Source organism: Carex rostrata, chromosome 16 (assembly GCF_964058835.1).
Source record: "Carex rostrata chromosome 16, lpCarRost1.2, whole genome shotgun sequence".
NCBI classification, from domain to species: domain Eukaryota; kingdom Viridiplantae; phylum Streptophyta; class Magnoliopsida; order Poales; family Cyperaceae; genus Carex; species Carex rostrata.
In genome coordinates, this window is record NC_135933.1 from 3,075,808 (window position 1) to 3,089,375 (window position 13,568).

A 13,568-nucleotide genomic window follows, 5' to 3' on the forward strand; every position below is an offset into this window, starting at 1 on the left:
TTGATCCGAGCCGAGTTTGAGCCGAACCTTAACCATTAGCAGCCCTACTAATATGCTTTTCGTAGCATTTCGGCTGAAGTGTTATCGAGTCAAATTTTAAAAAAATGCATTGGAAACTTCATATTAAGTAGTTCAGTAAATTAATTATATATTGAACTTGTAAAATACCAATTTTTACTATTTTTTATTATTTATTAAATATGACAAAATCTATATATATATATAGGAATATGCTAGCATGCTATGCATAGCATAGAACCCCTCCATGCAACGGCTCGGATTTTGAGTTTTCAAAATCCTAACGGTCGATCCGAACCGTTCATCTTGTTCTCCATATTACTATGTGTTTGGAGACCAAATTTTACATTTTTTGGAATTTTTTTACAATTTCTTTAGATTTATTGAAAATCGCTGTTTTTTTATGGTCCAGATTTGCTGAAAACAGCGATTTTCAATAAATCTAAAGAAATTGTAAAAAAATTCCAAAAAATGTAAAATTTGGTATCCAAACACATATTAATATGGAGAACAAGATGAACGGTTCGGATCGACCATTAGGATTTTGAAAACTCGAAATCCAAGCCGTTGCATGGAGGGGTTCTATGCTATGCATAGCATGCCAGCATATTCCTATATATATATATATATATATATATATATTTAGAGAGATAGGCTAATGTGCTTTCGGTAGCATATGGGCCGAAATACACATGGTCCAAATTTCAAAAAGTCGATCTAAACCGTTCATCTTGTTCTCCATATTAATATGTGCTTGGAGACCAAATTTTACATTTTTCTGAATTTTTTTACTATTTATTAAGCCACTTTGAAAATCGCTAATCCAACGGTTTTACTGTTTTGTTAAGCCAATAAATAATCATTGTATGATTTTACTTACCCCTTGATCGAAACCAATTATTTCCATTCTAAATGAGAAATGGAATCCATTTTTAGCAAATCTTTGATTGGATTGGTCAGGACCAAGGTTCTAAATAACAGTTATAGCGGCATATTGGGGAGACAAAAAAAAAAAGCTTTAGCGAATAGCGCAGTTATAGCGAAAGCTATCATAAATAGTATTTTTTTTTTAATTTCAAAAATTATATTTTATATTTCTACTAATAGTAAACATGTCTCATCAAGAAAGAAAACACCAAATTGATTAAGAAGTTCTAATATTCATATTGAACCAATACAAAGTTCAAATTGTCATTGAAAATATGCCTAATTCAAAAACTATCGATATATTTTATATTCAAAATATACCACTACCATATATTAATGCATGATACAAAATTTAATTGATATAGTGATATAACCCGCACATGTTCCATTATATTAATATAGCTTGATAAAGTAAAAAAAAAAGTCCATCTTGACATTAAGGCCCATTAAAATTGCAAAATTATAAACCATGTAGCATAGTGGACCCGCTACGCGCTACACGCTATAGCGGACCGCTATTAGCGCTATAGCGGCTGTAGCTCGATTAGCGCAGTTTTACCCCCTAACTTAGCTTTCTAGGTCCAAAACCGTTATAGCTAGCTATTTAGAACACTGGTCAAGACTCAAGAGAATGACAAAACAATTTGAGGAAGATTTTACCCAACTTCAAATCAAAATATTTTCTTTTTCTTAATAAAGATTAATAACATGAGATGAGATGTGGTGGAATTGAATATTTTGTCAAATAAAATTACTGTTTTATCTTACTTCTTTTAATTTCTTGATCCCAAAATTTAAAAACTCCGTGAAACAAAATGAATTCCACCTTATCAACTATTCTTCTCGATAAAAAAAAGTACACTTCAAAATCATTTTTTAAGCTCTTATCAACTGAAATTAATAAAAATCTAAAAAAATATTCCGATGGTATCATTAGTCTAAAAAATATAAATTTTAATTTACTAACTATATTATTATATAGTGATCATATCAAATGGTTCATATTGATCGCTAGCACTTTATTCATAATACAGACCAATCAGTGCTAGGACACATAAATGCTCGGTTATTCAACAAGGTGTTGCATTATTATTATTATTTGAAGTGAAAGATAAAGGTCTAACCTATGAGCTTTTTTCAAAGCTCTGTTTATATCACAGAGTATTTCGAAGTCATGTGTCTTTGTCATCAGATCAAATACTGATTCTCGTATTACATCATATCTGAAAGTGTTAATCTAAAATTAATTAATTTGTAATCACCAAACGAACAGTCATGTGTCTACATATGTTTTTTTTTGGGGTATTTTTAAATGTTTTTTTGAAGGAGTACATAAAGGCAAAACAAAGCGAAGTATCAAAAGGGAAAGATACGAAAAACTGAAAAGAAAGAAAAGACAAAAGAGTAGCTATCAAAGGATCACCGGCCTAATAGTCGCTTGTGCCTATCCATTTCCTGAATTCCTGTTGGTTAGGTATGCAACTAGATTAGAGGCTTCCATTTTTTTAATTTTATTTGATTTTTAAAATCAATTATCAAGATTTTTAATAATAATCCCCGTTAAGTGATTCATCTTTCAATTATATCATAGAGAACAAACTCATCCATGTTTTAATAAAGATATCTTTGCATTTGACATTAAATAAGTGCTGGTGTGAATTTCTGATATTCCTTTATAAATAATGTTTGCGGAAAGTAAACTTGTGCTTATTTGTAGAAAAGGAACTGTAATTCTTGCAAAGATAATTATTGATCGGATAAGTTTCATGACGTGGAATTGGTTCCCTAACTACTTTTTTTTATGTGCAAAATGTTTACAAACTTTGAAACCGTTGAATCCATGTTTTTGTTCCAATATACAATAGATTTTGAATTTTTTGGCATATGACTAATATATCTCAACAAAAATAAATAAAGAAAGAAAAATGAGTGAGGTTATGGTAATATGCATTTTACACAATGGTCTGTATTAATTATGGATTTATATTTTGATTTTTAAAATTTAAACAATCGATTATAGTTATTCAACATGATCTTTATATGAAAATGTACTTGCAGATCAATTTTATATTTTTTAGACTTTTTTTTTAAATAGATAAAAAAATCACTTGATTTGAAAATTCCTGACCATCTAAAAATATGGACTTTCTACATATCTAGAAAAAATATAAAATTTCATCTAAAAGTACATCTTAATGCAAAGATTTCAACTGTTTAAACTTTAACAATTAAGATACAAATTTATAATCCGGATCAACACAAAATATGCAGATTAACATAGACTCACTAAAAAAATACTTCCCTTTCTTCGAACAATCTTTGGTGACAGTGGGTCCCTAAAATATCCCAAAAATAGACTACAAAATATGAGCTTTTATCTTTTATTTTCACCTTTTTGTTTTATATGAGGACAAAAAAGAGACAAAATATGAGCTTTTACCTCCTTTCTTTTCACTTTTTATTTTGGTTACAGAGGGTATGTTTGGATGAGAGTTAGAATAGTGAAATTTGATAATATTAGATGATAATAAAGAAAAAATAGTGATTTTCATATTAGTGTGAAAATAATGATATTCGGATTAGTAAAAATGTAATCTTGTTTAGATTATTCTTTTAGAATAGTGAATAGGTGTAAGCGAGAAATAATGGTGGTTAACAAGGTGCTAATTAAGAGAAAAGATAGACAAGTGAGATATCAAATAAATTGTCACAACGTGAAAATGTCAGAAGCAGCATCAACTTTGTTATTTCAGAACTATGCTGTAAAAAATCATAACTATTGTAACATTTACAAGTAATGGAGAATAACAATTATTCTAAAAAATATTATTTGAATACAGATTGCGATTTAAAATAACTCCTATTCTTAAGTAACCGATTTTTTTTATTTACATCCAAAAAAATATATAAATTTAAAAAACTAACCAAACCGCTTGTTTTTTTCGAAAACTACCCAAACCGGAAAAAAAATTTCCGGTTTCAATACCAATTTCCGGAAATTGGATCCTAAATCCGGAATAATTTTTTCCGGATTTAGGATTTTTTTTTTTTTAGGAAATTTTTTTTTTCATTTTTCAGTTTTTATTTATAATTTATTTATTTTTTGTATTGAAGTATTACAAATATTTAATATATTTTTTTTAAAATAGATGGAATACTATATAATTTGATTTATTCGAAAGACTGCTACAAATGATCCGGATCAACATTTTTCATGCCGGATTTTTTATGGCCGTAAGAAAAATTAATATAATATAATATATGTATATGTATATGTATAGGTATATATAATATAATATATGTATATGTATATGTATAGGTATATATAATATAATATATGTATATGTATATATAATATAATATATATGTTAAAATGTGCTTGCATATCAAATTTTATATTTTTTTTAATTTTTTTACTATTTATTAAGTATTTAACAAAATCGCTATATTCAACCCATTGAATTTTTGTACCCATCTTAATAAATAGTAAAAAAATTTAGAAAAATGTAAAATTTGATCTGCAAGCACATTTTAAAATATTCATCATGTTGAATGGTTTGGATCGACTGTTTGGACTTCGAAAACTTTGAAAACACTGATCGTTGAATGCCTACCGTTGAACGAAAACTTAAACTGAATTTTTGAGGCACTAAATGAGAGTTCCAATGCCTCATTTTTTTTATACCTCATCATACCTCATATTTTGTATCTTCATTTTCTTCATATTCAAAGTCTAAATTGTCGATCCGAACCGTTCAACATGATATCCATATTAAAATATGGTTAGGGATAAAATTTTATAATTTTTGAAAAAAAATTACTATTTTTTAAGATGGGTAGAAAATCACTGTTTTTTGAACGGTTCGGATCGAATAAAAACTTTTGTTGAACGGTTCGGGTCGAATAAAAATTTTAACATATATATTATATATACATATACATATATGAGGAGGGTTCAAATGCCTCCATTTGTTGTGCCTCCATCATGCCTCCATTTTTAAAAACTTAAATAACTCAAAGTTTAAAACTTAAACGTCAAAATAAAACCGTTAGATGTGATCTATGTTATTTTCTCTATGTGCCCATAAAAAAATTATCACATTTTGATTTTGCTTTTATATGAATCAATAAGTTGAAAAATCAACGTCTAAAAATTATCCACATTTGTATACATTTTTATAAGCTCAAGATGACAATCAAAACAAAGTTGAAATGTCATAATTTTATACATGTGCATAGATAAAATGATATAGTTCATATCCAATGGTTTTATTTTGAATTTTAAGATTTAAATTTTGAGTTATTAAAGTTTTTAAAAATGGAGGCATGATGGAGGCACAAAAAATGGAGGCATTTGAACCCTCCTCTACATATATTATATATACATATACATATACATATACATATATTATATTATATTATTTTTTTTACGTCCGTAAAAAATCCGGCATGAAAAATGTTAATCCGGATTATTTGTAGTAGTCTTTCGAATAAATCAAATTATATAGTATTCCATCTATTTTTTTTAAAATATATTAAATATTTGTAATACTTCAATACAAAAAATAAATAAATTATAAATAAAAACTGAAAAATGAAAAAAAAATTCCTAAAAAAAAAATTTTCAGAAAAAAAAAATCCTAAATACGGAAAAAATTATTCCGGATTTAGAAAAAAAAAAAGAAATCCTAAATCCGGAAAAAATTATTCCGGATTTAGGATCCAATTTCTGAAAAAAAAAATTTCCGAAAATTGGTATTGAAACCGGAAATTTTTTTTCCGGTTTAGGTAGTTTTCGAAAAAAATAAGCGGTTTGGTTAGTTTTTTAAATTTATATATTTTTTTGGATATAAATAAAAAAAAATCGGCTTAAGTAAACTCTATTGTTAAAACTTCCAAACGTACCCCTATTTGCTTAGCCCGGTATTCCAGTTGAAGATGGATAGATACATCTTAGTCGATATTATATCATGCGCACACATATAGGTACAACGCCCCATGATGCTCCATCCTTTTACTTCACAAAAGATGAGAAAGAGACTTCTACCTTATCTCTAGTCTCATATACATCCACCTCATTAGATTTTGTTCTCTTGCCCTTTTTGCAAGTGGCTTTTCATTTCTTTCTTCAAGAAAAAAATCCTACTGGCTCTTATATAACTTGAAAAGTTGTATTATGTATTTTCATAGATGATAAGGATTTAGATCCTACACTTCAGATGTCTTCGTTATACCTTTATTTTTATAATATTAATAACTTAAAATGTAAAATTTGAATGTCACAAATAGAATATTAGATATAATTTAAATTATTTCTCTGTAGATATATATTAGATTTTGACATTTTAATTTTATTTGATTGTTATCAGGAGATTGTAAAAATATATTAGTACTGTGGATAATTTTTAAATATTAATGTTAACATATTTGATTCATATAAAAATAAAAATAAAAAGTAATATTTTTTTATGTGCACCTAGGAAAATAATATAGACTGTTTTATTTTAGCATAAGAATTTAAAATTTTAAAAATAAAGAAACAGAAAAATAAAAGCATCTGGATCTTCATCTTTATAGATTGATCATCTCCAAAATATTAATTTTACTTTTGATCTTTGAAGCTGGAAAGTTTCCAATAAAATACTATCATACTAGTGCACACATTTTTTATTTTATTTTTTTCATTTTCAAAGCTTGGAATGATCGAGATTGCTGTTGATATATTCGTCTATTTGTTTTTTTTTTAATTTTTTTTTTATTTAAGATCCACTGTCTTTGACCCACCACACGGTTGGCTAGGTTGTATTGTCATATAATCTGAATTGATTATATTTGGTGATTTGCAAGTGGGCTGGACCATTGCAATATGACCAAACCAACTAGTCTTGAAAGCCCACTTAATATCTATTAGTTAGGTGGGGGCACCAAAAGATGTCTGCAAAAAATGAAAATAAATATATAATAAATGAGAAATTTATTATGCATATTATGTGTTGCACATTTTATATGCACCTCATGAATATTATATCTAACATGAAAATAGTGTTCACCTTTTTTTTTTTCTTTTCGGAATGATTATAAAGGAACTTCAAATCAAATACTTTATTAAATAAATAAAAATTAACTTTCCGAATTATAATTTCTAGTAACATGTGATATAAATAAGTCTATCATCATAAATACTTTTAAGAAATATAAGCACATCCGCAGAATCAGTGTGACTAAAAAAATGCAGTTATCACTTTGAAAATAAATTGTATCTAGGGGTGTATAAAAATACTGTCGACCCACCCGATTCGTTTGACCTGTCTGATCCAACTCGTATTTTACCGGGTTGAGATGTTACTGGATCGGGTACGGATTGAATTTTAACAAACCCGTTACTCTGAATCGGATCATAAATTTGCTCTTAATAACCTGTTTATACCTGAACTCGGCCTCAAATCTACGTTTCTGCATTTGAAAGTGCAGCTGGACATGTCGGATTAATGTAGCGAACTGAAAAAGCAGCTCGCCTTTCATTTCATGAAATAAATTTGTCAGCGGACAACAGCTCACCATTTTAAGGTAAAGATTTTAACAAAGCAATGTTAACTTTATACAGAGCACGTACTATAGAATCAAAACAGCACTACATCTGGTTCATGCGCTGTATAGAGCTAAAACTACTTTGTTAAAGTATTTACCCCTTTTCATCATTGGCTTAGAAAGTCATGTGCATGAAAATATAGAACTTTTTTTTCAAAGCTCCGGTAGTTTGTACACCTGTTATTTTTCAAGATTTTAAACATGAAAATTTTCATAATTTTGCAATAGTATATTTTTTTCATGATATTATCACAAGTGCTTTTTTATTATATTTACATATATGTAAAAAAAACTCAAAGTGATATTAATTAGCGGTGTGAAATTGGCAATGCTATAATTACCTGTAATTAAATATATTTCTTGTTCCATAGTTTATTTATAGGAATTTTTAACTACATTGAAATAAGTTATTTGAAAGATGAGGAATTCACTTTACACAGTTTTTTTAGTGAAATCAAATTACACCCTATATTTTTAAAGTTCAATCAGTCGATTCAAATCATTCAACATGATTGATATATTTAAATGTGCTTGCAGATCAAATTTGCATATTTAAATCATTCAACATTATTGATATATAATAGATTTTCGACCAAAATTATAATCCGTTTAACCCACCGTATATAAAAAAAAATAAATGGGTTGGGTTGGGTTATGGATGGATCAAGTAAAGAATTTTTTTAACCCGGTGTAATCGGATTGGATTCAAATTTTAATAAAATATCATCGACCCGCCTGTTATACACCCCTAGTATCAATAAAATAGAAAAAAGAAGGCAGAAAGAAGAGCAAACAGACAAAGGAAAAAAAAAGAGTAGATAATTGGACAACCCATTATATTAGACTGATGACATATCAACGCATAAAAATTGTCAGTGTGGTAGATAATTAGTGATGGATGATTAGAGCATGAAATTTGGATAAGTCTATTGCAATTATTTATTGACTATTTTTGAGTAATTGTAACTTAGAAGGCAAACTTTTACCAATATTTGTCTCGTATGCTTATTATTATGAACTAGTCACTGAATTCCGATTTGTCAAGTTATTGACCTTTCCATGCTAAAAAAGTTGTTTAAGAAGATTTCAGTCAAATCATTCCCTCATCTTTTAATAAAAATAAATAAATTTGACCAACATCATTGCTTACATTCGTAAAATAGTTAGTCTACATCTGGATAAATGAACTTCTGCGTGAAAAAAAAAAACAATATTTTATGTCAGCGTACTAGTATTTTTTTTAATTTTTTTTTTATGGAATGCCTAATATGAATCAAATAAAAGTTTAATAACTATTAGGAAAAATATTAAAGTTCAATAACCAATTTGACAATTTGGAATGCATTTTAAGTTCCTAGCAACAAGGATACTAAGTTCAGATATTAATATTTTATGATAAAAATATTTGAGGGATCATGTGACAATTGTTATTTTTGACATCACAATGGATTTATACAAAAAATAATAGAATAGCAACAAAAAAGAAAATATATAGAATATAGGTATGTTGTCGGACATCTTGATTTAATTTTCATGTAACTCAAAGTCAAGGCCAATTAATTTTATAGGTACCATGTTGCATCAAGGAGTGTTAATTATAAATCATTAACTTAAAGTCACTTGATGTATAGCAAAAACATACGCTAAATCTCATAATTTTTTGATAAACATGATATTCGAATGATATTGATCATTCTAATCATCTTGGATTCAATTTACTTTACAAGGAGAACTGAAAAGTATCGCTGTCGAATTAAATTACAAAACTTAATGAGCAAAATTAAGAATTTTCATTTTATAGGGAAACTTAGCTTCTTTTCTCTCACTGTCATCAGTTTCTGGCCCCATGACATATTTTTATTATTCTTTTAACTACATGTTTTACCTTCATTCTAAATATATTTATATTCTTTATAAAAAAATATTTATACCTTACATTAGTTTTTTTTTTTTATTTGACAGTGTGTTCAACTTAAATTTAAGTGAAATTATTAATTCTTAAAGAAGAAAAGGTAATAAAGAGTTCGGATATTAAATAAAACATTTATGAATCCGGATATAAGTATATAACTAACATCAATGTCTTAAATATAAATATTTTCAAAAGGTCGATAATAGAATCATAAGATGAGATGCAAGAATATTTCTTTCTCTTATCTTTCTGTTGCCGGTTCATGCTGCTAACAGCCAGTGGGGCCAGATGCACCAAGTCCAATCTTTATCCAAAAGCTTTATAGTTGTCTTTTATTCCCAAAATTGTAGTAGTATCTGATCGGATAAGCGCCACATAGTGCCTAAATACATCACTTCATGAGAGCACAATTTTGGGTTCTCATTGGTTGAACTCCCGGCAAGATAGAAACATATTCAACAAATTCACAACTACCATTAAGTAATTCATCCACCTTTCTCACCTAATTTTCATTGTTCACGCGTCATCAATTGGATCGATTCAGTAAATTGGAATTTGAATTCCTGATTGATTGTGGACCAATTTTGTTAGGTAAACAATGCCGTGTCATCCTATATTAATTGGCTCATGTTATTGTACTTTTATTTGAGATCTCTGGAAATTAGGAGCGTCAATGGCATTATTTTACTCATTTATCCGATCCATACCAAATTTGATAAGACAGATACGGATAAAAGTATTTTCTGTTTAGTTTTATCAAGTACAAATAATGATACATGGCTATTCCTTATATGTTATCCTATACATTAATAATAAAAAAATTATAAAATTATATATATATATAGAGGGAGAGATAGACTAATATGCATTCGATAGCATATGGGCTGATATCTATATGATCCAAATTTGAAATTTTAAAATCCAAAAAGTCGATATGAACCGTTCACGCACACACACACACACACACATAGGGGCTGTCTAATTTGCTGCTGGCAGCACTTCGGCGAAGTGCTTACAGGGTTATATTAGTGTATTTGATGTTCAAACAATAAATTCAAACCATTAGATGTTCAATCTATATTAAAATCTGCTTGGAGACCAAATTTTACATTTTTTGGAATTTTTTTACTATTTATTAAACTGGTTTGAAAACCGTTGTTTTTATTAAATTTCTGAAGCATTGAAAACAACGGTTTTCAAACCAGCTTAATAAATAGTAAAAAAATTCCAAAAAAAAGTAAAATTTGGTCTCCCAGTAGATTTTAATATAGATTAAACATCTAACGGTTTGGATTTGTTGTTTGAACATCAAATACGTTAATATGATCTCGTAAGCACCTCGGTCGAAGTGCTACCGGTAGCAATTTAGTTTATATATATATGAATCCAGTTTATATAAGAACTTCAACACCATATGCTTATAAGTCATTTTTGTATTTTTTAAATCCAAATAGTCGATCTAAACTGTTCAGCATGATCTCCATATTAAAATATGCTTGAAGACCAAATTTTATATTTTTTAAACGTATTAGCCATACTATGTGTGTGTGTGTGTGTGTTGTTGGCCCCTAAAGGCACCTAGAGGGGGTGAATATAGTCCTTTTGATATTTTAATCCTAGTTGGTTATTATTCACTTAATTAAAAAATATATCTATCGTGTGTAAAGTTGTTCTTAGCGTTAACAAGAAAACTTAAGTTAATCAAGTGTGAGTAAAATAAATGGATGAGATAAGAGACACTTGACATGTGAGATGATTACGGAGTTCGACACTAACGTCTACGTCTTCGGGACTTCGCAACCTCTTGATGGTTCGTCTTTCTTTACCCAATGAAAAATAAGTACAAAGTGGAACTGATGAGCCCTTACAAAACTTGGGAAGTCACATGGCCCGAGCACAGAATTGGCTCACGAACACTAAAGGCTTAAGTGTTTGAAACAAAGAGTAGAACTCTCACAAATAACTCTAATTCTTACAATAGATTGAGTATGGCGAAGTATACTTGAGATTGTTGATTGAATGTTGAAGTTTAGTGCACAAGCAACAATGGAGTTTTCTAGATCTGAAAAGAATTCTTAATTTTGCAGTTGTGGGCAGCTAGAATTGTTAGATCAAACTTAGATTTTGTTTCTATTTATAGAGAGAGAAACAAAATAATGTATGGCATCATCTATTGCAACGAAAGAATAAGCGTTGCAACAGGTAACCCTAGTTAACAGGTTTTACTAAGCTGGAAATCCTAACACTTGTTATGCGTTACAATGAATGCTACAACGGAATTCTCTGGATATTTTTGGGATCCCAAATTGATTTTTTCCATTGCAACGCCCAATTAGCCGTTGTAACGCAATAAATTAATTATGCTGTGGAATTTAGTATTTGAATTGTTCTGTTGCATCGCTGAATCATCTATTGCAACGCTTGATGTAAATTATCTCAATCTCAAGCTTACTTTACCAATTTTACATATTTCTAATTAAACCTAATCTTGAGCTAATGCTTCTTAGTCCATTCTTCAGTTTATCATGACTCACCCTTGATATGTATATGAATTTGCACTTGTATCCTTGATGTCTATTGCAATTTATATCGTCATGAACCTTTACAATATCTCAAGACAAGAAATCATAAAATTCAACAAATATATGTTTTGCAAATCTAGTCAAATAGAATAAGTATATTATTGCATAGCCCAACATATTTATATATAGAGAGAGATGGGCTAACTTGCTTTGGGAATTAAAGTGAGTGTTTTACTTTCTGCTCATATCTTTATTTTCAAAGTTCAAATAGTTGATTTAAACCTTCCAACATGATATGCATATTAAAATGTACTTGGAGACCCAATTTTATATTTCTTGAAATTTTTTTACTATTTATTAAGATGGTTTGAAAATCATTGTTTTTAAATGGTGCATAATTTCAATCCAGTGATTTTCAAACCAGCTTAATAAATAGTAAAAAAAATTCCAAAAAAATATAAAATTTGGCCTCCAAACACATTTTAATATAGATTAAATATCTAACGGTTTGGATCGACTGTCTGGACTTTGAAAATTGGAGAACTGAACCATTTGTTCCTGAGTCTAGGAACAAGCATTTGTATATTAGCCATTCTGTGTGTGTGTGTGTGTGTGTGTGTATTGGTTGGCTAATATCAAAATGTTTGTTTCAGAGCCGTGGTGCAACTAATTATTTTTCTAATTTTCAAAGTCCAAACGGTCGATCCAAACCGTTCAACCTGATATCTACATTAAAATATGCTTACATATCAAATTTTACATTTTTTGAATTTTTTTTTACTATTTAGTAAGCATTTTACAAAACTGTTGGACCACTGAAAAACAATAGTTTTACAAAATACTTAACAAATAGTAAAAAAATTCAAAAAAATATAAATTCTAATCTTAAAGCACATTTTAATATAGAGATCATATTTAACAATTTGGATCCACTATTTGAACTTTGAAAATCGCAAAACCAAAGTGTTGTAAGATGCTGTAAGTGGATTCGTGCTATATATATGTATGTATGTATATATACGTAGACACACACATGTACATATATTTGAATGTGTATATATATATATACATATACATGTGTTATATACACATACACACATATATATGTATACATGTTGTATATATGTACATATACACACACATAACGGGTAAAACTTTTTCTGTTTAGCTTATTAAATATGGGTAAAGATAAAGTTTTTTTCGTTATCCGTTATGCTTCTACATGATTCGTTTCGTAACCGTTAACACTTAACACTCATGCAGTAGAGATAAACAACAGATTAATATACCTGGCAAAAAAAAATGCATTTTGATACTAAAACTCCAGTATTTTTTTTGTTTAGAAAATACCAAATCATGTTACACCTGTTCTGATTCTCAAATTCCAGCATCTTTGACCGCTGAATTAGTACTTGGTGTTTTTGTTAATATGCGCTGTGTGAACGCTTAACTCTTTGTGCACAGTGGATAGAATGAGAAATGAGACATTTAAGTTGGAACAGACATGTCTCAGATACGGAAATTTTGTATTGATAGAAATTAATAAAAAAGTTGAGAGAGAAACAGAAAGAGTACAACAGTTATAATATTAATAGAAAGAT